The 22,700-nt window shown below is 42.5% G+C and overlaps 2 long non-coding RNA genes across 2 annotated transcripts in view; one reads left to right on the top strand and one right to left on the bottom strand.

Moving 5' to 3' along the window:
- LOC141377102 (uncharacterized) overlaps window positions 1-11,621 on the top strand; it is a 35,766-nt gene extending 24,145 nt beyond the window's left edge. Inside the window, exons 2-3 of the long non-coding RNA XR_015505724.1 lie at window positions 8,486-9,071; window positions 10,270-11,621. This is a non-coding gene — a long non-coding RNA (uncharacterized LOC141377102). The remainder of the gene's footprint in view (window positions 1-8,485; window positions 9,072-10,269) is intronic.
- Window positions 11,622-13,428: 1,807 nt separating this feature from the next.
- LOC147840968 (uncharacterized) overlaps window positions 13,429-22,700 on the bottom strand; it is a 177,034-nt gene continuing 167,762 nt past the window's right edge. The window contains exon 3 of the long non-coding RNA XR_015505712.1: window positions 13,429-13,959. This is a non-coding gene — a long non-coding RNA (uncharacterized LOC147840968). The remainder of the gene's footprint in view (window positions 13,960-22,700) is intronic.

The following is a 22,700-nucleotide window of genomic DNA, read 5'->3' as shown; positions in this document are numbered from 1 at the left end:
AATTGCATTTTTAAATTTAAATATAAAAAAAATAATAAAATTATAAATCTATCAGTGTTACAGTGTTACTGCGGATCGCTGATGAACTACAAATCTGTCACCAAACGAACTACAACTCCCAGCATCCACCATGCACACACAGCAGTTCCTGATCCCGACTGATTGCAAACAAGCACAGCTAAAGCTGCTCAAAGACCCATTATATGGACTTTTTATATAGCACACACACTGATATTGCTAAGTCTTGTTGGTATTAACCCTGTAACTTTACGAACTTTACATTTTCTGGTCGAGTTTCTCCTTTTATTATCCTTGTCTTGTTCTATTGTTTACATTGTCTGCATCGATCATGTGCCTGTTTCCTGACTTTGCTTCTGGATTACCATGTATTACCTGTTTGCACCACTTTGACAGATTTAAGTTGAAATGTCATGCAAAAGACTCAGCAAATATGTGAGAATAATATCAAACATGTAAAAACTATGGAAAATACATATACATGACCTTATTTGTGGGCGCCACTATTGAATCTTTTTGGCTCGAGACGTGAGGTCTCATTCACTTCCATTGATTTTAAGACTTTAAAAACAGCTCGTTATGCTGCTTGCAAACTGACAATTTTGTGTTATGTTATTCTCCTTTTTATATACTGGTGATGAACAAACTTGCTTTTAAATTAATAGTTATAAATTTTTCAACAAAAAAATCCTGTTTTACTTTGCTTTGTAAGGAACTGAAGAATTACTTCTGTATTATTCAACATAGTACTAATAGAAAGGCCATTAAAACTATCAATTCGTTTTTTTAATTTCAATTTTTTTGATTAATGTAAAAGTCCTGCTTATTTGTAATAAGAATGTAATTTAATTAGTTGTACACTTGCTTTGCATGTGTTTGTTTGTTTTGTTTATTAATTTATTTGTTTTATTCATTCATTAATTTCCCTTAGTACCTTATTTATCAGGAGTTGCCACAGTGGAATGAACCGCCAACTATTCGGGCATACGTTTTACGCAGCGGATACCAATGCTAGAAAACACCCATACACTCTAGTATACACTTTGTAGCGTTGCCATTCCTTTTCACAACACTTAAAATATGTTAGGGACTGAAGACACCAAGTGAAGAAGTGTTTCAGGTGTAATTTGGTCCCATTCTTCCTGCAAACAAGTCTTCAGGTGGGCAACAGTTAGGTGTCTTCACTGTCGAATTTTTGCTTCAAAACGCATCACAAATTCTCTATTGTAGACAGGTCGGGACTGCAGGCGGGCCAGTCAAGTACCTGCATCCTTTTCCTCTGCAGCCAGGACTTTGTGCAGGATGTGGTTTTGCATTGTCTTGTTGAAATATGCATAGGCATCCCTGGCAAAGAAGGCAGCATGTTGTGCTCCAAAACCTCTATGTACTTTTCAACATTAATGGTGCATGAATGAGATTGTACAAATACATAAGAATTAGCCACTAAAATTAAAACGACAAACTAGTGTGAGATTGCACCGTTGTCATTACTTCTTTTTGAAGGGTGTATTTTATCCGTCATCAGCTCCTGCACAGCTCCACGCTGATCTGAGAACAGTGGGATGAAGCTGCGCTCTGTTGTTTACACTGCAGCAGACTCTCTATTCATGTGTTTCAGAGCGAACGTCCGCTGTTAGTAAAGCAGACAATGCCGTGTGTCTGCAGAAAGTCCTGGCAGCCCGAGAGAGGAGAATAACCCACAGCAAAAGCGCCTCAGGGTTTCATACGCGGAAGCAAGTAAACAGCTATAATTCTTCCTGATGTCTAAAACGGACAATAGATCAGCGACAATTACGCCGCAAGGTGTTGTAGGCCACATCAGGACATGCGCTGATGATGAAGAGAGCCGACAGGAAACAGACTCGAGATTAATTCTATGTCTCACAAATAATATTTGACTGGATATTTTTCAAGACACTAGTGATATAAACACCCCAAAGTCTCCTTTTTTTACATTAACTGACTTTAAAATAGGATCTAAATCCTAGCGGTTTTGAGGCCCACCACAACATGACATAGCAGTGCAGTTTTCCAGGCCCACTTATTTGATTGACAGGCACATGTTAAAGGTGAAATGAAGCACTCAGTCAAGTTTACCTTATTTTGTACATTGGATTCCACTTTAACGAAAATATATTAAACAAACTAGATTAATGTAACCATTTAGCAGAAAATGGCATGTTTTACTGTAGCTTTTAGACCTAGGGCTCAGCCATCTTGGAATGTCGCTGTGTCTGACGTAATGGGGTTGGTTCAGTTCCCTTAGCAGAACAGATACAATGGAAGTAAAGGAGAGTCTAATTAAAGCCTAATTTAACCCAATCCCTGCTGAAAAATCCAGCTTAAATCAGCCTAGGCTGGTTGGCTGGTATTAGCTGGTCGACCAGGCTGGTTTTAGAGGGGTTTTGGCCACTTCCAGGCTGGTTTCCAGCCATTTCCAGCCTGGTCTTAGCTGGTCAAGCTGGGAGATGACCAGCTAAAACTAGCTTGACCAGCCTAGCCAAGCTGGGAGTCCAGCCAAAACCAGCTATATCCAGCTTAAACCAGGCTGGTCAAGCTGGTTTTAGCTGGATTTGGCTGGTCATTTTCCAGCCTGACCAGCTAAGACCAAGCTGGAAATAGCTGGAAACCAGCCTGGAAATGGCCAAAACCCCTCTAAAACCAGGCTGGTCAGCCAGCTAAAACCAGCCAACCTGGTTTAAGCTGGATTTTTCAGCAGGGATGTGTGTGTAACGACGGGGGATGACACACACAACTGGAGGTAAGATTCAATATGCAGGTTTATTCAGCGTCAGGCAAGCAATGGTCAATCAGGTGTAAACGGGTAGAAACAGGCAGTCCAGAATCGTAGTCGTATAAGCAGGCAATAGGTCATAAGGCAGGCGGCTAAACAGGAGAACAAGGATAAACAAGGCTAGGGTCTAAACACAGAGAAACAAGACAAGGAGAACCGTGTTGAAATATCACTGATAGCAAACAAGACTCAGCAAACTGGATGGGTGAATGAGTGGCTTAAGTAGTGAGTGCAATCATTCTCTCACAAGGCTCAGGTGGTGAGAATGTAATCAGTCTAGATGAGTGAGCATGTGTGAATGTGACCGGAGAGCATGTATGAATATGTAGTCCAGGACAAGGCGGAAGTGTAGTCCATGGGTTGTTGTGTGAGAATCGGCGATCTATCGAGAACGATCGCTGGTTATCGTGACAGTGTGAAGTTGTGGATGTAGAGCTGCTGCAAATACAAGCATCACATGTGTGTCTAATACAAAAGTAAAAGTATCAATATTTATTCTATTTTTATTCTTTCCCCTTTTAATTACCGATCATTTTACCGATCATGGCCACAGCCATATCACCCTGCAGCCCAAGTTACTCACTGAAGCTAAGCAGGGCTGAGCCTAGGGAACCACTAGGGAACACCAGGTTGCTGTTGGAAGTGGTGTTAGTGGGGCCAGCAGGGGGCGCTCAACCTGTGGTCTGTGTGAGTCCTAATGCCCCAGTAAAAGTGAAGGGGAAACTATACTGTCAATTGGCGCCGTCTTTCGGATGAAACGTTAAACCGAGGTCCTGACTCACTGTGGTCATTAAAAATCCCATGGCACTCCCATGTAACCCCGGTGTCCTGGCCAAAGTCCCTCTATCCGCCCTTACGATCATGGCCTCCCAATCATCCCCTTCCACCGAATTGGCTCTATCACTGTCTCTCCTCTCCACCAATAGCTGGTGTGTGGTGAGCGCACTGGCGCCGTTGTCCTGTGGCTGCCGTCGCATCATCCAAGTGGATGTTGCACACTGATGGTGGTGTGGAGAGACCCCCCTCATGATTGTGAAGCGCTTTGGGTGTACGGCCATACACAATAAATGCGCTATATAAATACACATTACATTATATTACATTACATTACACTTTTTTTGTTTCGTTTCAGTTTTATGTTTGTATTGTTTGAGTTTTTACCAAAATCTGGTTCAATTCCATGTCAATAGCTTCTTTAGAAATATTATTGCCAGGAAAAACACAACGGGTTCTATACTTATTTTTCCCACTGCATATGCATGTCTTTGGACTGGAAGCCGGAGCACCCAGTGGAAACCCACACCAACAAGGGGAGAACATGCAAACTCCACATAGAAATGCCAACTGGCCCAGCCAGGACTCAAACCAGCGACTTTCTTGCTCTAAGGCGACAGTGCTAACCACCGAACTACCATGCTGTGCAGCACTATCTAAAAAACAACAACAAAAAAACATTTGCAATATGAGGTCTGATTTATCATGCATCTGGTATATTGTTTTAGGCTACTGTGTATGTTTAGTAATTGTCAAAATGTGTGTACTGTGTCCAGTGGCTGTATATTTTTGCAGGCTGAGAGTTGGAGTGTGTGCAGATGCAGCGGAGCAGATACAATGAGCTCTTTTCCGCTCTCCTCGCATTCCCAACCTAATCCCAGTAGTGTGCAATTCCCACTACCACACTCCATTCCCACCCCATCCACAAACTCCATATGCTAAACTTTAAAAAAATATGTGTAAATTAGCAGTTTTCTGAATTTTGTGATTATTTTTCTCCATTTATTCATGTTTTTGAATTGCAACACAAGATCTTAATCTTTCTTGAAAAATCTTTTAACCTTGAGAAAATTGAAAAAGTGACTTTTATTAAAATTTTTAATAGTTTAAAGTGATGTATCTTCTGGGTTGGTGTTATATATATATATATATATATATATAATGGAACAAAATCCTTGTAATAAGCTGCCAGTACATTTTCTCTTATCTTACAGACTTATTTCTCTCTATATTCCTTCTTATACATTATTTCAAACTACTAAAATGTCAATAGGCGAGGCAGTGGTGCAGTAGGTAGTGCTGTTGCCTCACAGCAAGAAGGTCGCTGGTTAGAGCCTCGGCTCAGTTGGCGTTTCTGTGTGGAGTTTGCATGTTCTCCCTGCGTTCGCATGGGTTTCCTCCGGGTGCTCCCGTTTCCCCCACAGTCCAAAGACATGCGGTACAGGTGAACTGGGTTGCCTAAATTGTCCGTAGTGTATGTGTGTGTGTGTGTATGTGGATGTTTCTCAGAGATGGGTTGCGGCTGGAAGGGCATCCGCTGCGTAAAAACTAGCTGGATAAGTTGGCGGTTCATTCCACTGTGGCGACCCCGGATTAATAAAGGGACTAAGCCGACAAGAAAATGAATGAATGAATGAAAATGTCAATAAAAGTCACTTTGTTAAACTGTAGAGTTGATTTTTTAGCATAAAAAGTCGACAGAGCAAAGATCAACATCCCATAATGCAATTCACAACCGTAAATAGACGAAAAAACACACAAAATATGCAAACTGTTAACTGACAGGTATTTTTTACAGTGTACAGAAAGCATCTTCATTCTCCAGGCATAGTGACTCACCCAGACATAATTCTCAGTAAGTGGTCATCCGTCTATATCCTGCTTGTAAGTTTTTCCGAACATGAATGTAGGCCGCCGGGTGTGTTTTGTTCAGCTGTGTCTAATCAAGCATCATCTTACAGGATCATTAGCAGAGCTGTAAATAAACACATTTGTTTCACTCATCGCTGTTTTTGTCTGCATTTTGATTTTAAGGCCACTCAGCAGTGGTTACAGCTCTATGCACAATTAGGCCCAATCCCAATTCTACCTCGTAGCCTTCCTCTTATCCCTTGTTTTGCGCGTTCCTGTGAAGGGGTAGGGGTTTCCCAATTCTCTTTAGCTTGAAGGTGTAGGGCTAAGGGGAAGCGGTAATTAGCCCTTCGAACTGAGATTTTCCAGGACCACACTCGACACAAAGGGGTAAGAACATTTCCCAGAATACACCAGCCACAACGGCAGGATAGCTGCACCCGGAAGTAAGGAGATGCACAAATTAATATTATTTGTCATTAATGTGAATATTTACAACCAAAAAGTATCTGTTTTAATATATTCATAACTGTGTTTGTGTTTTACCGTCATGCTTAAAAAAAAAAACCTCTCTAAAATAAAATCCGCTAAATTTCGCGACCTACAATCCCTAATCATAACTCCTGTACAGCAGTCCCACAACATTCTGACACTCGAATCCCCTGTCAGAAAAGTCTAGTGGCTGGAAATGAGCTTTTTACAGTGTCTGCTATAATGTTAGTGTTGTTTTAGTGTGTTTAGATAGATTAATATGGCCACAATGTAAATACACAGTGCAGTTATGATCTTATTGCCACATTAGATCGTTATGATAACATAACATATGCCTTCAGTGATTTACTGTAGATAAAAACCAAAAAATAACACAACTGATCTCATATGAAGCAAGAGATCGCAATGACATGATGACGTGTGCTGGTGCTGTAGTCGTGTCCCATTTCTTATGGGTAAATTTTGAAGCCCTTCCCCTTTACACTCGGTTTTAAGGTCCAAGGAGAAGGGGTAGGGGTAGGGGTTCATAAATAGAATTGGGATTGGGCCTTAGTAGGGGGTAGAGGTGTGAACCTATACTGGTCTCACGGTTCGGTTCGGTTACGATTATCATGCCATCGATTCGGTTCAATTCGATATCTCGGTGCATCACGGTGCATTGACGATGCTTTCCATATATAGTGTTATATTTTAGGGGGGAGGCTATAACATGCTGTCTGTATAAACACACAGACACACAGCAACACACTGTCTCTCATTCAAACACATTCACAAACATAGACAGCATCAAACAAACAAACACACACACGCACACACACAAACAAACACACTTAAGCAACCTTGCAACAGGGAGAGCTCGCGCTGAGCAGAGCAGAAAAACGAAAAAAACGAAAAAAAGAAGCACTTTTCCGACGGTCCCTTACTGAGAGCTCATCTCAGCGCGAGCTCTGCCGGCTAAAGTAAACGCAGACTGCGAGGGCTTAAACGGAGCAGTGCTCGTAATGTTGAGCGAAAAAAAGAAAGACAGCTGTGAAACATAACCAGCTTTGTCTTTCTGTAGGAAACACACTTTAGATCTTTTTAGGGTCAGAGGTTTCTGAGTTATTGCCGTCTATAACTGAATGTGTGTCAGGAAAATCGAAAACAAAACCAACTGAAGCGCGCTCATTTCTGGCGCCCCACTGGATATACAGCACCCTTAGCATTTGCCTATGGTGCCTATGCCACGGGCCGGCCCTGAGTTGGCTGAGTGTTGTAAATAACGGCGCTCACCTCCCTCGCGACAGAGCGCATAGAAGATAAATGACGTCACTACATAATAACCGGTTATGGTTATTACTGAATCGATACCGAATTGTCCGCGTCTGTATCGCGGTGCACCGAAGAAACGATTAATTTTGACACCCCTAGTAGGGGGTGTATGTAGAAATTCTAACCTGAAAGTACTTGGATATGGAAGGTCCTGAACCATCGTGAAACGATTTTTTTTTTTTTTGGAAATAAATACTATAAACATTGTTATTATTTGAAATGTTACACCATCTTCTTCTTCTCATTCATTTCATTCATTCATTTTCTTGTCGGCTCAGTCCCTTTATTAATCCAGGGTCGACACAGTGGAATGAACCACCAACTTATCCAGCAAGTTTTTACGCAGCGGATGCCCTTCCAGCCGCAACCTATCTCTGGGAAACATCCACACACACATTCACACACACTCTCATACACCACGGACAATTAAGCCTACCTAATTCACCTGTACCGCATGTCTTTGGGGGAAACCAACGCGAAGGCAGGGAGAACATGCAAACTCCACACAGAAACACCAACTGAGCCGAGGTTCGAACCAGCGACCCAGCGATCTTCTTGCTGTGAGGCGACAGCACTACCTACTGCGCCACTGCCTTGCACTTCGTTATTATTATTATTATTATTAATATTTAAGTGAGGTGCTGAAGGTAGACCCTCAATGATACATTGTGGACCCCTTTGTTTTGTATGCCCGGTTAATGCTGTATTGTGAGTGAACTGAGTATGTCAGAAGAGCTGAGCTTCACATGCATTTGTTAACAAATCCTGCGCTACAGTAAATGTGTTCAAGGCCTTTACACAGCATTGTGCAAGAAGCCTAATACACCCCTATTCATGAGTAATCTGCCCCTGTAATCTTGATTTGTGTCTAAATGAATCAGAACGTTATATTTGATAATTTCTTGATAGGCTGCCTTTGTTTAATTTCACCTTGAAACTGTTGTAAGAATTGCTAAAAAGTACTCTAGTCTTGTTGTATCCATCCTCTTAAGTCTTATTTCTTCTTTTTTAAAGACATACAATGTTTGGGTGCTTTCATATCTGTGGTTTGGTTCATTTGGTCCGGACCAAAGGCAACAAATAAAACCTTGTAGCATGATATCTAACAAATTAACATGTCTGAAAAGCAGATTTGACCAGCACAAATGGCGTGTTCGTTCAACAAACAGTAAGAAAGTCTTGTCGTCACAGGTCCAGGATGTAGACCTGCTTTACAGAGCACGTGTCTTGTTTTTATCTGCACAGAATGTTCTGGCTGAAAAAGTTGAAGACGCTGTCTGGGTGGGACGGTGCAGCTGCTCCCAGCCTCTGGCAGGGGCCGAATCTGCCGTTGAGACCCAGAGGACTGAGCAGAAAAGCTGGGGCGTTGGGCTTGAGCGAGCGTAATTGGTCTGGGTGTGATTACGTGGCTGTCAGGCTGCCGAGAGGGCTGTGGTCTGGGCCTGGATGTCAAAGGGAGAACGGGTCAGATCTGCAGCTATGCAGCGCTGGGAGCTCCAGACCAGCTGGAACGCACATCTTCAGTCAGAGCTGCAAATCTAGACTATGCAGACTTCTAATCCTAAAATCCCATGCATGCAGGGCTAGGGTGAATATTAAATGGAGAGCTGGGTTATTAGTGAACGCTCAACACTTCGGTTCATCTTCTGTTCTCTTGTCTACATTTTTACTGCAAGATTGAATTTTAAGGCACATTCAGACCAAGGGTGATGAAATTGATCAACAAAATTATATTTTAATTAATGGTTATGAAGTTTTGTACATATAAAATATGTACAAAAAAAATGTAGGGGTGTCCCAATTCTCGTTAGCTTGAAGGCGCAGGGCAGAGGTGGCCAGCCCTGTTCCTGGAGAGCCACCTTCCTGCAGATTTCAGTTGCTACCAATGACTGTAAAAAATATGGACGACGCGACAGCCCTTTTTCCCATTGAACGCCTTGAGGGCAAAACGCCTGCTTGATGGGCACAAACTGTCGCAAAAGACTGCTGAAATTGGAGCCAGACATGCGCAGAAGGATTGTCTGATGGAGCCAGAGGAGGAGCCGCGAAAATGAGCAGAGTCGAGCTTCCAATCAAACGCTTTATGTAAAATCAACTACGCCCCCCGAACTTCTCAGCATGCGTTTGCTGTCATATCAACACAAATGGATGTAATAACGTTAACAAATATGAGGGTTTTATATATTCAATCGCGCCAGCTCCAGGCCGCAGAGCATAACTTACTCGCGGCGTCGCGGGCTGATTCCGGCTCGCATGCGGCAGCGCCTGCTCGCTCGGCCGCCGCATCTGGCTCGATTGACTCGGGCTGGAATTGGGTAGTGAGTCCAGGCATCCGGAGTAGGTCCAGCAGAGGTAACATTAGTCAGTCTGAGCTCTAAGAGATAAGTCTCCGGCAGGAGAGAATCTAGCCGGAACTGTGTTTCGCGTGTATCAGCAAACTAATAAAGCCCGAAAAAAGCCCTGAACTTAGCGAATAAACAGTGTTCCACCAGGATCATGTATGTCAGAAACTATAGTTTACTGCTGAACTCATTTTGTCATGGTAAAATAACACAGAAATCGAGTAATAACATTTCAGTCTACTTCAGTCTCCTGCCGAAGCTCAGACGCCGCGCTTTGAGAAACTGTCAATCACAGCTGTCAATCACGATGACACGCCCAGCATTAAATTACTGCTAAAAACAAACTGTTTACAAAAATGAAGATCTGCACCTATTTCAGCACAATAACCAGTGCCTTAATCGACCAGAACTATCTTTCGGGACATTTTATTGCAAGTGTAATATTTTTTTTATTTGGGCTCAAGTCTCCTTCATTAACACGGAGGAGGCGGGCTTTATGACTTGTACTGCAGCCAGCCCCCAGGGGGCGATCTAACGGCCGAAACCTTCACTCAAACGTAGGCTTGCGGCACACTTGGTTGCTACCCATATCAAACACACCTGAACCAATTAATTAGGACCTGAACACCACGTGATAATTACAGGCAGGTGTGTTTGATGTGGGTTGCAACTGAAATCTGCAGGAAGGTGGCTCTCCAGGAACAGGGTTGGCATAGGGCTAAGCGGGAAGGGCTAGATACCCCTCAAAACAGAGATTTTTTAGGACCAGATGAGCTTTTTACAGTGTCTGCTATAATGTTAATGTTGTTTTCGTATGTTTACATAGATGAATATGGCCATGGTGTACATGCACAGTATAGTTACAATTTTATTGCCATGTTATATTGTTATATGCGGGGCCGGAGCAAGCTGAACTGCCGCTCTAGGCAGAGGACGATTACACCGCCCTCAACCCCAATATGAAAACGAAAGTGACCGGTTATGAAAATGAAGTGAGGTGTCGCGGACCTCTTTTCCGGTGCTCTTTTCGTGGGTCTTTTCTCTTTTGTGCGGGTGCTGAGGGAAGGAGGGAGATGTCGCGGACTGGCGGACACCACCCTCTCTATTCTGCCACCCTATGCGTGGATATAACTGAGGACGCGCGGGTGCTGAGGGAGGGAGGTGTCGCGGACACTATGCTCTGTATTCTGCCGCCCTATGCGCGGATATAACTGAGGACGCGCAAGTGCTGAGGGAGGGAGGGAGGGAGGTGTCGCGGATCGTCTATGCGCGAATATATCTGAGGACGCGGGGGAGGTGACGCGGACATAACTGAGGACGCAGGTGGTAAGGGAGGTGTCGCAGATACTAATACTAGGTCGCCTCTATGGACGGGCCGGCCCTGGTTATATGATAACATGATATATGCCTTGATTTCCTGAAGATAAACACCAAAAATAACGCAACTGAAATAACTACAGCAGTCGTGATTGTCGATCTCATATGAAGCAAGAGATCGTGATGACATGATGACGTGCGCAGGTGTTGTAGTGCTGTCCCATTTCATATGGGTACATTTTGAAGCCCTTCCCCTTCACACTCTGTTTCAAGGGCCAAGGGGTAGGGGTACAAAAATAGAATTGGGATTTGGCCCAAGTGTGATTACAAACAATAAAATTAATACATTTTTACCATGAGAAGCTGGTTATATCACACTGTTGACACACAACTGTGTTAAAACCATAGACTGTAAAATATATGGACGTAGTATCCGTGACGTCACCCATAGGTTTCTAAAGAGCGCAAAAGAAATCACAAGTAGGCGCGGCCAACCGTCGCCATTTTGTTCGCGCGTCATCACACCCACGGCGGGATACCAAACAAGGGCAAAGAGGCGGAGAGTGAGCTGAGCTACAGACACCTGCTGGCATTTAGCTTGGAGCTGGTTCAGACACACTTTACTTTGGGAGAACGCTTAATACTTTATCACCTGTGACTCGTTTGTATTCTGACCACATGTGCTTGGTTGTACACTATATCAATAAAGTGTTTAGACTTTTAAAAACACTGCTGTAACACATTGAGCCACTAAACATTGTTCTTATGATGTTTTTCAACAGAAGGAAAACACGAATTACTTCCAAACACTTCAGATATAGTCTGTGTTAGTAAATGCAGGACTATTGATGAAATCCACTGTATGACAACACTTCAGATGACTGATCTAGAGCCTACAGCTAATCAATTCACCAGATTCTGGAGTGCATTACAGCTCTAAATATAAATATAAACGATAAATGATCTTAAATAAAACAAATACATGTACAGAGATGGTATATAAGTAAATAACTTTACTCACATGGGAAATGGAGGCCACGTGAATGGTTTGTGAGCACAATTAAGTGCACTCAGCATGCCATGCCATCTAATAATTGTAGGAAACAAGTCCAAAAGGCAGTTGACTGTGTAAAGCCACATAAAACAACACAGAAATACAATAAATATGCCGAGTTCAGTGGCTAATCTGCAGGATTCAGCTGAGGTGACGTGACGGCGACCAACGAGACATAGCTGTCACTCAAGTGGCCACTCCCTTAATTATGCAAACTTAATATAACTTAATATAAAGGAAACGGATGAGTTATGAAAAAATTCACCCCCCTCACAGTTGTCATGAAGGGTAATATTAGCTGTCTTAACCAAAATCTTTTTTGTACCAGGCTGTAAACACCTTTTTTTCTGCTGTAAAGTTGGCCATTCTAACAGTGGGCTCAATTGAAATGTGCTCTATTTTGGAGCCAGGAGCGGCCAGGACTAGCGGAATTTCAGATGAATTGCAGTTTTAGTTACTTCCGTATTTTCTTCCTAAGGGAGAGCGGGAGGTTGCCACTTGGTTAAAACCCCTTTTAAAAGTCATTTTTGCATAATCGGTCCCCTTTAAGCACAATAGTGTAGTACGTGATTTCTTTTCTAACTGGCTTCATTTTGGTATGCAAACATATCTACAACATTAACTAAACATATTCCTGATGGATTTCATGTTTTAAAAGATCCTTTCATTGTGAACAACAACACATTACAGTAGTAAAATAGATTGCAAATGGCAAGAACTTGGTGCCTTCAGTGAGCACATAATGACTCTGATGGACCAGGATTTGAACTAGCAATCTTGTTTTTTTATTCGTATTGTTTTATGCTAACCCTCTCTGACACTGCCGTCTCTGCTGATTTACACAGGGCTTTTGTATGTTAGCAGGGCCTGCAATAAAAACACTCTAGAATAAAACAGAATGACAAGATGTTTCGCTTTCAAGGACAAAAAACTCTCGCTTTTTACACATTGTTTTAATTCTCAAGCATTTTCAAAAAGAGGCTTTATTTCTACATAATTCGCAACATGTTAAATGGACTTTCAAGTCTGTGAAAAGCGCTAGCTCGAGACTGAACATAAGCGACCTTCACTCAACATTGTAAATATATAATGCCACTTACCTGAGCCATTGTTCCCCAAGGTTGAGATTTGGTGGGGCTGATAGTGAGGATGGCCTTACCTCACTCATGAATCCATGGGTGGGGGAAATACTGGGAGTGGACTGGCTATTTGTGGCCTGCTGTCCATGGATGCATGCTGTCAATGCAGAACTGCAGCAGGTGCGGGCTTGTCATTGCAAGACAGGTGTGAATAGCCATTGCAAACTGACGGCCCTGATGGGAATCTATTGAAAGGACCAGTCCAGGATAGTACAAATTTACATTTAGGCTAGTCAGTGCCCAGCAAACTATTTTGTGTTTAATAGACATCTAAATGTAGACAGCTTAGCTAAAACAAGGCTAAACTTGGGCTGTCAGAGAAAATCTAATAGATATCTGTAACGGGGAGACTGAGGGATCCATTATGCAGTATTTCTTAGTCACGCTTTCACTCAAACAATCAACACGCACAAAGGTGCGAACACAAAACAACAAGAGTAATAAGGGTCTTAAGGCTGGCAGCTGACAGACACAGAGTGATTTACCAGGCATGGGTCAGAGGCAGGCGGCGTGATTCAGAGTCCGTGTATCAGGCTTGGGTCAAGGGCAGGCAGCGAGAATCAGAGTCCGTGTAACAGGCTTGGGTCGTGGGCAGGCAGAAGGCAAAGCAGAGTCAGAAACGGGCTGGAGTAATACACAGGAGGTCAGGCAGGATAGAATGCTCAGTAATGCTGGCCGGGGCTGAACAAGACTTCGCAAAGACTGAGTGTTTGAGTGCGGCTTATAAAGGGTACGTGGGTCATTAACTGGATTCAGTTCAGGTGTGCTAGATCAGTGTAAGTGGATGATGTAATGCTTAGAAGTCCGGAGATGGTGGCCTCTGCTGGCCAGCGAGGGGAGTGACTGGGACCGAGTCGGTGACAACATCTAAGAAAAGCCTAAAACTAGACAGATTACACTGAGGGTGCTTTCACACCTGTGAATCGATTCAGTTGTTCCGAAACAGAGATTACAAATGTTACATTGTTGCTCTTTGCTCTTGGAGCGGTTCGCTTTCACACTGCATAGTTTCTAATCAGACCAAAAGAGCTAAAACAAGTCACGTGCGAGTAAACTCTCCTCACATTGGTCAGAGTGTCAGGAGTTATTATGCAGCGTCCCGCTAAGCTGTCAGGAGAGGTGGTGGTTTGGTGTTGATTGACAGGGTGCGCGCGACGTGTCTGAGGAGAGATTCGGTGGGGAGGGGTGAGAAGGATGCACGACGATGCCTATTTGAGGACCGGGAGGGAGACGCGAGATTACCGGGAGATCATCACTCGTTTGCGGGCATCCGGAGACTCGCGAAACTTCCCGCGCTACTCATAATTCTCTCTTCATATAGCCGTATGCCTATTACATATCCATAAAACACTGTGATTTAACCGCGCTTAGATCGGATCGCTTTCCTCACTGCAATTGAACCGATCCAGGGTTCGTTTCAATCGAGCCAAGACCACCTCATTCAAGTGATCTCAGAGCGATTACTTTAGCACGGAACAGAGCGCGATTGCCCTGTTCACATATGCCAAACGAACCGCGCTAACTGGGCAAACGAGACACGTTCCGAAACAAAAGTGTAGGTGTGAAAGCACCCTGACTTTGTATGAGTGGTCATTCGTTTCTGTCTAGTTTTGGCCTGTTCTTATTCTGGTTGAACCTAGGATTCAGGAGGAACAAAGGGTTTTCGTCCAGGTCATGGTACACTGGACTAGCTCTACCCTCACCAGGGTGCTTGGGGGTTATGGGAGTATGTTCAACCAGTCCACATGTGTTTTATGGACTTGGAGAAGACATTCAACCGTATCCCTCATGACATTCTGTGGAGCGTGGTCTGAGAGTATGGGGTTAGAGGTGCTCTTTTGAGAGCTGTCTCGTCACTGATGACCATAGCAGGGAGTTTGGTTTGCATTGCCGGTCAAACTTGTTTCCAGTGCATGTTGGACTCTGGCAGGGCTGCCCTTTGTCACCAAATGTGTTTATAATTTGCGTGGACAGAAAATCAAAGCCCAGCCTTGGGCTGGAGGGGTTCCGGTTTGGGGACCACAGGATCTCAGCTCTGTTATTCGCAGACGATGTTGTTCTGTTGGCCTTATGGAACATGAACCTTCAGCATGCACTGGGGCGGTTTACTGCAGAGTGTGACGTGGCTGGGATGAGAATCAGCACCTCCAAGCCCGAGGACATGGTGCTCCACCAGAAAAAGGTGGTTTGCCATCTCCAGTTTAGAGGAAAGTCCTTACCCCAGGTGGAGTGAGGGAACGATGAAACATGAGATTGACAGGTGGATTGGTGCAGCAGTAATGCAGTCGATGTACTCGATGTTGTGAGGAAGGAGCTGAGCCAAAAGGCAAAGCTCTTGATTTACCGGTCAATCCACGTTCCTACACTTAATTATGGTCATGAGCTTTGGGTCATGACCAAAAGGACAAGATCTCAGATACAAGTGGTTTTCTTCGCAGGGAGGCAGGGCGCACCCTCATAGATAGGATGAGGAGCTCTGACACCTGGGAGGAGCTCAGAGTAGAGCCGGTGCTCCTTTACATTAAGAGTCAGCTCAGGTGGCCCAGGCATCTGTTTTGGATCCCTCGCATGTGCAGGCATTTGCCACTGGGAGGAGGCCTCTGGGGAGACCCAGGATAGCTGGAGGGACTATGTCTCTCAACTGGCCTGAGAACGCCTCAGGATCGCCCTGGAGGAGCTTTAAGAAGTGTCTGGGAAGAGGGAAGTCTGGGGTTCTCTCCCAAGACTGCTGCCCCCACGACCTGGACCAGGAAAAGGGGTTAAAAATGAATGAAAGAGTATAACCCCAAAATTAGGTTGAAACAACCCTGCATTTTCAAAATCTATATTAACAAAAAAAGCTTTTTTGTGAAAAAAAAATCTGCTCTGTAATTATAATTTGTTAGAAAAACAACAAAACTTTTAGTCTTTTCACTGCCTCCTTGTCTTCATTTTAACTAGAAAATGACGCAACATTTGTATAAAATTACATATTTCCAGAAACCTAGACAGAGTCCTATATTTCAATGAGATTGGGTTATAATTTATTCAATTTATTTTCGGCTTAGTCCCTTTATTAATCTGTGGTCGCCACAGCGGAATGAACCGCTAACTTATCCAGCACGTTTTTCCCAGCGCATGCCCTTCCAGTGGCAACCCATGTCTGGGACAATTGGGTTGTAATATTCTGTTAAATTAAATTATATTTGTTTTTAATCATTGCTAACCTACATAGTAACCCTGCTGAAAAATCCAGTTTAAACCAGCCAAAGCTGGTTGGCTGGTTTTAGCTGGTCGACCAGGCTGGTTTTAGAGGGGTTTTGGCCACTTCCAGGCTGGTTTCCAGCCATTTCCAGCCTGGTCTTAGCTGGTCAGGCTGGGAGATGACCAGCTAAAACCAGCTTGACCAGCCTAGCCAAGCTGGAAGTCCAGCCAAAACCAGCTATATCCAGCTTAAACCAGGCTGGTCAAGCTGGTTTTAGCTGGACTTGGCTGGTCATTTTCCAGCCTGACCAGCTAAGACCAGGCTGGAAATGGCTGGAAACCAGCCTGGAAGTGGACAAAACCCCTCTGAAACCAGCCTGGTCGACCAGCTAAAACCAGCCAACCAGCCTAGGCTGGTTTAAGCTGGATTTTTCAGCAGGGAAATTCCCCTTGTTTAAAAATTGTGCGTCTTTTAGCATAACATTTGTCTTTCTATGATTTGAATAAAGTCTTCATGTTTCTTGTGAGAGCGATCATAATATAGATCCCACTTCCTTTCTCTGTTTACTCTGTTTCAAACAGCGAACTTCAAAGTCATCAACACCAATACTGTTCATTCAATTACGTGATCTTCACATGTTTAGTCATCAGGCGAACTAGCTTGCACTGCTGTCATCGACTAAATGCAATGCCTGACAGATTTCTTGGCAGGTGAAGATGAACAGACCCCTTTACTGTAGCCTTAAAATAAATGCCATGAGTTATGACAAAACATGCTATGATTACTTAGGAATAATGCCAGCTTCCAAGCTTACTTGTTTCAAGTAAAAATTATGCTAATCAAAATGAGAATGATTCATTAGGGCTTAGAAGATGTTGCTCTTAAACAAGCGCGAAACACACAAAAAAGCCTTTCAGATAAGCGTTGCTATGAGTCAAATCAGCTTTATTCATGCACTCTGAATCACTGTAGGAATTGTACTGTTATAAACCTGCGAGCTATTATGATGCAGATATACACAGACTCCGAGGGATGGCTTCCAATAACAGAGCATTGTTTGGCTCTGAACAGTCTACCCGTCGAAGCTAATTAGCGCAGCGCTTCCACATAGCTAGCCCAGCGACAAGCTATGGAGATGGTATTTAAATACGTTGAGGTGAGTGTATGGATGTTCATTTACAGGGGGCTGATAAAAATCGTGACCCGTGGATGAATCAGAACCTGTTCTGATGTTTTGGCCTCGCTGTGGGAGTGGAGCATGCCAATTTGCGCTGTCGACGGCAGCCAGGCTCCTCTTAATGGCTAATGGAGGTGCCTGACAACCATTTACTGAACAACAGCTTTTGCGTGCTGATTAAAACTCAGTCTGGAGACATGTTTCACCATAGCTCTAAATTATAGAGGGAACATGTTTGGAATGCTCATTTCAGCAAAAAAAGGAACAATACAGGCCGACGGTGTCAATGGATCATATATTAGAGACAGAGAAGAGAAACGTAATGGACAAATCTTTTTTTCAATTCAACCCAGGCTAATTTTGAAAATGTACCCCTATATACATTTCTGGAGAGCGCTAAAAACATCCCAGGAGGTGCGTTTTTTGTTTTTTTTTTCAGCTTATTTATGCAAATTCACCAGAGGTCACTGTGTACGCTTTTTCAGATCTCAAATTTCTCTTGCGAGTGCCATCCGCGCCTGCTGTTCTTGCGTAAATCCACCAGAGGCCGCTGTCGACTGACTGACCGATACCCCCACCCTTCTCCTTCTCTAAACCCCATGCTTAATTTGTGAATTGCAAGGTCTCGGAACAGATCAGGCTAACGGATCCGGCATATTACCCGAGGATGTATGGGTGTCGTGCACAACAGTGAATGGGGGGGCAGTTGAAGAGGGGATTGGTAAAATAAAGTGCTTGATCAGATTTTAGTGGTGCTGGATCCAGATTCGGCGTGTTCTGGCACAAATTAGGCCCTGCCTAAACCCAACCGATAGTGTGTTCAAGAGTGCCCGATTGACTTGGTCACCAACTACCATAAACCCAACCGATAATGATTTCAAAAGCAATCCAGAAAAAGAAAAGCCATTATCTGATTTTTACCACTTTTTTTTTCTGATTTTACCACATTCTCACCCTGTTATTTACTTGTTTATTTATTTATTTATTTTTGGCTTTTGTTTTTGTCTTACCTGCTTTTTGAAACCGTTCTCGAACCCTGTTGTCACAGTCAAATCTGCTCTGCATCTCAAGTCCACTGACGCAAGTAGCGAGCTACTGGGCAAACTGGTAACAGTGAAAAAGCTGTCCATAGGGAGGCAAGCGGTCAGTTGGTTAACTTGAAAAGGAACGACGTCACACTGCCTCGTAGCACTCGTTTTAAAGATGAAATCTTCCAAAACGAAGAAGTTTAGGCTGGATATTTATATTCAATCTGGAATGCTCCGATTGGCTAGTTAGTGATTAGTGATAGGGATCAGCTGCTGTCAATCCTATCACGTCGCCTCTCTCGAAATTAGTTTGTGAAACTTCACTTAAGGTAGACCAGGCAGGTACTTAAGGTAGGCACTGTTTTTCTCATTCTCTATTTCCTTGTCCGGGGGTGGAGGGGGTGGGGGAGTTGGTGGTCCAATCACTCTACCAAAATATTACTAAGACAGTACCCCCACTCCGAATCTCTTGGCATCATAGAAGGACGCCCGATCAAGCTACCTACCTGTTCATTTAACCTCATACTTTCTTTCCCCTTCATTCCACTGTTCTCTTACCATCCCTTCATCCTTACATCCCAACAATAAAATCTAGCTCAAAGTGTGGCGTGGTCATGCTGGTGAATTTGGGTCTGATGGAAAAAAAAAATGTTCATTGTTAAACTAGGTAAAGACTGAAGTGTGTGCAGAAGTCAGTAAATGTGGAGGTACATTGTAATGGTCTGCTGGTTTGCAGCAGTAGTTGGACCTCTTACACTAAAAAACATTTTATGATCTGTAATTAGTCGTGATTCCAGGTACAGCATATTGTTAGTTAAGGCCCTGGTTAGGAATATATATATATATATTTTTTTGCAGTATTCTTTAAGCCATAATCATTCTTTGAAACCTTGTCTGGTAAAACCCCTTAAGATACAGTATCATTCCTGTCTCGTCTGCTCCTCGACTAGTACACCTCAGAGATTTGAAAAATACGAAGAAATGTGCAGATGAAAACCACCCACAGAACCGAACCCATGGGAAAACCCAAGACAATACTGATCACAGAGTTCAAGGCAGCTTTTCTTTCAAATTTCACATCAAACAGGTGCCTTCTCCCAGAAGACCTTCTATTTATGAAAACTCATTATCCACACACACTCACAAACATGCAGGAGTATGTGTGGACACACAAACATTGTGGTATTGGTGTTTTACAGGGACTCTCTATAGGCGTAATGTATTTTATACTGTAAAAAATGTTATTTACTGTATAAGACCTCTACCCCTAAACCCAACCCTGTGGGAAACCCATACCTGGGTCAATTGAATGTGAAAATACCCTGTTAAGTATGATTTTAAGTGTTTGGATTTACAAAGATATCAGGCATGTCCTCATCAACCACTGTAATAGAGTAAAACTAGGACATACCTTCACACCAATGCATGAAGTTTTATTTTCAAAGTATTGTGTGAAGTACTGCCATCGGGGAAGAGATGCAGTGTTCCTTTGCGTAAAAGTGATCATTACAAGAAGTAATTTATGCCAGTGTCCTTTAGCATTTTAAATGGTAAATTACCTTGAAGGTCTTTTAAATCTTGTTGTAGTTGGTAAATGTTTTATGCTGTCTTTCTTTTGTATGTATACTGGGGTCCAAGACAAACGTGCTGTTTAAGTCCAAGGTAAATTTCCTGAATAGGACTATAAAAGTATAACTCAAGTCAACTCAATGGCATTGTACACAAAAATGTCCTCGTAAACCCGGCTTTATAATTTTACATTATAAAAACGTTCCCTTAACATTTCCATTAAGTTATAAAAACGTTTAGTTTGAACATTATTAGAATATTCAAAACGTCAATTCATTTCATTTAATTTCATTTCGTCATTTCATTCTCTTGTTATATTAATGTTTATATAACGCTATTTAAAACATTATTAAAACGTTCCACCAACACGGTGAAAACTTTTTATACTAATGGATTTAGAATGTTCTATTTACAAGTCAATGGTAACGTTTTATAATAGAACAAAAACACAATGAAATGCTTCCATCCTAACATTTTTAGAATGTTCCATTCACAACTTAATGGTAATGTTTTTAATGCTGGTGTTTTTAAACATTCCCTCAACAACAGTGATAACGTTTTTATCCTAATGTTTCAGAACATTTTATTAACATTTTATTAATTTATTTAATGTATCCTGACATTTTTAGAATGTTAAATTCACAACTTCATGCTGACATTTGTAATGCTAACATTTTTAAAACATTTTACCAACAACACAGTGATACTGTATTATTCCATGTTAACATTTCTAATGCCACAGTATTTAAAACCTTACAATAAAAACACAATTATAATGTTTTATTCATACATTTTTTAAGAATGGTCCATTAATAACGTAATGGTAATGTTTTTTTTTTATATATATATAATTATTTTTTCAGGGTATTCACCTTTATTGGATAGGAAAGTAGAGAGAATTCACAGGAAAGCATGGGGAGCAGAGAGAGGGGAAGGATCGGCATGGGACCACAAGACGGAATCGAACTCGGGTCACCGTAAGCACCAGAGTGGATGTGTCGACACCCTAAACTCTACACCACTGGCGCCGACATGGTAATGTTTTTAATACTAGTGTTTTTAAGACGTTCCACCAACAACAAAGTGATAATGTTTTTATCCCAATGTTTTTAGAACATTCTATTAACACCTCAATGGTAATGTTTCTTAGGCTAACGTTTTTAAAACGTTCCAATAAAAACCCAATGATAATGTTTTTATCCTAACGTTGTTAGAACGTTCCATTCATAACTTAATGGTAACGATTTTCATGCTAGTATTTTTAAAACATTCCCCCAACAACACACAACGATAACGTTTTTTGCTAATGTTTTTAGAACATTTATTCATTACAAATAAAGTTAAAGAAACATTCTGCAAATTATTGTGCATGAATGTTTTTGACCGCTTTCCAGGGAACGTTAGCCAAAGTTAGGAGAACGTTCTCTGTTAGCTGGGAGCCACCAAAACCAGCACACACACAATACTTAAACAACAGGTAACAAATCAAACATCAATCTCGACACGCAGTGACAAAATAATGTAGTCAGTAACACTCGTGTGCAGTGAGCGAGCAAGTGGCGGCTAAGAATAGGAGCTGTCACCGCAGCGTAGCGTCGTCTCGTGTCACCTGTCATCATCTGCCTCCAGTCTCGTCCCAGAGGACCGCAGATACGTCTGATCTCCATGAGATCATATTTCCCCGTTAACTGTCCTCAAGCAAACACCTACAAAGGGCTTGTGCAATCTTCCAGCGCTGTGTTCCCTATATATGGAGTATCTTTTCTGTTTAGTCAAGGTCCCACTCTGCGGATTGAACATCAGAACTACAGACTTTACAAGAAAACAGGTCGACACCTCAGAAACATTCGGCAAAAGCAGAGCCCGACTCTTCTTAAAGTAAAGCACATCACATGTTTGTCTCTAAAGATTTTGTGCTTTGGAATCACCACAAAATCAAAGCCGAATATTCTTTAGTGTTTATAAAATATAAAGGAAAAAAATCACCCAAAAAATTGTTGGCTATGTACTCTGTTGTTCCAAACCACACTGTACAAAGTTCATTTGTGTTAAGATAACATGAAGGACTTAAGTTAACTAATTAGTTTTTCGTCCTTTAAGTGGCTTGAACATAAAACAACTCTTCAAGGTTGCCCGGTTGCCAACAGATGCCCAAGCCACTTCAGCTGCCTTCTCTAGATATGTAAGAGCAACAACTTTAATCGGAGCTCCTCTCGAGTGAGAGTTCTCACCCCATCTGCACCCTTCCACCATGCAATTTTTTAAGCTCCTTCTTTACCACAACAGACCTTATACATCCATCGCATGACTGCTGCCACTGCACCAATCAGCCTGTCAATCTCGCGTGCCATTCTTCCCTCACTCGTCAACAAAACCCCAAGATACTTGAACTCCTCCACCTGGTTAAGGACTTTCCTTCAACCTGGAGATGGCAAACCACCTTTTTCCAGTGGAGCACCATGACCTCGGACTGAAATGTGGTTAAAAAATGTGTTCATGGCCTCGGTTTGAAATGTATTGTTTCAGTTTTTGAAGCCTTTCCCCTTAACCCTCGGTTGTAAGGGCTAATGCCTAGTTCAGACTGCGTGATTTTAGCCCCAATTTTGGCTCGCCTACAAGTTTTGAGAAATCGCCGAGAAATGCCTGAAAT

Source organism: Danio rerio, chromosome 13 (genome assembly GCF_052040795.2).
Source record: "Danio rerio strain M-AB ecotype USA chromosome 13, GRCz13ab, whole genome shotgun sequence".
NCBI classification, from domain to species: domain Eukaryota; kingdom Metazoa; phylum Chordata; class Actinopteri; order Cypriniformes; family Danionidae; genus Danio; species Danio rerio.
Note: the sequence above shows the minus strand (reverse complement) of the source record. Positions and strands in the feature narration are given on the sequence as shown.